Source organism: Zeus faber, assembly GCF_960531495.2.
Source record: "Zeus faber genome assembly, chromosome: 11".
NCBI classification, from domain to species: domain Eukaryota; kingdom Metazoa; phylum Chordata; class Actinopteri; order Zeiformes; family Zeidae; genus Zeus; species Zeus faber.
The window spans coordinates 12,030,808-12,031,864 of record NC_137205.1 but is presented as its reverse complement, the minus strand read 5'-3'; positions in this window follow the sequence as shown (position 1 = coordinate 12,031,864).

Below are 1,057 nucleotides of genomic sequence, written 5' to 3'. Positions count from 1 at the left end.
CTAAAGATAATTCAAAAATGAGTCGACACTGAACATGTGATAAATCTGTCCATTATGTAAACAGGGTGCCTTCTGTATTACACAACAGCTGTTTGGGTTGGTGATCTCAGGTCTGGGGTGGGCAGCGTCTGTACATGCTTGCATCCACACAGGATGCACACACACACACACGCACGCACACACACACACACACACACACACACACACACACACACACACACACACACACACACACACACACACACACACACACACACACCCCCCTCCACTCTCAGCCACCTCCTCCAGACCAAAACAACCCCTGAATAAGAAATGTGTTGGCCGGGATACAGTCAGATGGATAAACAAAACTACATTGATACAGACCCGCCAGATGATAAGAATGCTGCAATTCATGGAGATAGAGAAAGCCCGATAAAAGGAAAGAGAGAGAGAGAGAGAGAGAGAGAGAGAGAGAGAGAGAGAGAGATGGAGAGAGTGATTTGCTGATTAAGGAAAATGTTATCGGCCTTGCAGGCGCGTCGCTCTGGGCGTGTGTAGACGTTCTCCTCAGTGATGTGACCATGCTGTTGCTCCACTCAGTGTGTGGTTGGCTTGTTCCACGACAATCTTCGAATATTCTGTTTTCCAGCAAAACAAACGGCACGACAGCACAGAGTAGGAGAAACGATCCAAGTGAATTAATGTTGTGAGAGGGAAAAAGGGGGCCCTGTGTCTGCACACTTAGACACCCTTGACATTGTAATGCTGTAGCTCTGGTGACAACTTTGTACCTTAAGTTTTAGGTGTTGTATGGATCCTTGATTTGATCTTTGATTTGATCGACTTGGGCGATACGGGACTTGGTGGAGCCAATCAAACAAAGGATGAACTATGTTTTTGGCCCTCGACCAGCGAAAAAGACAGAAAGGCAGAGAGGAAGGAAAAGTTAAGCAAAAAAGGGAGGTGGAAACAGTGAGAGCATGGAAATAATGAGCGACATCAAAGTTGCTCTTTTATGGATGTCTTGTTTCATTTCTCTGCGATTTTGCTTTCGTCGCAGTTCAACAACTCTCCC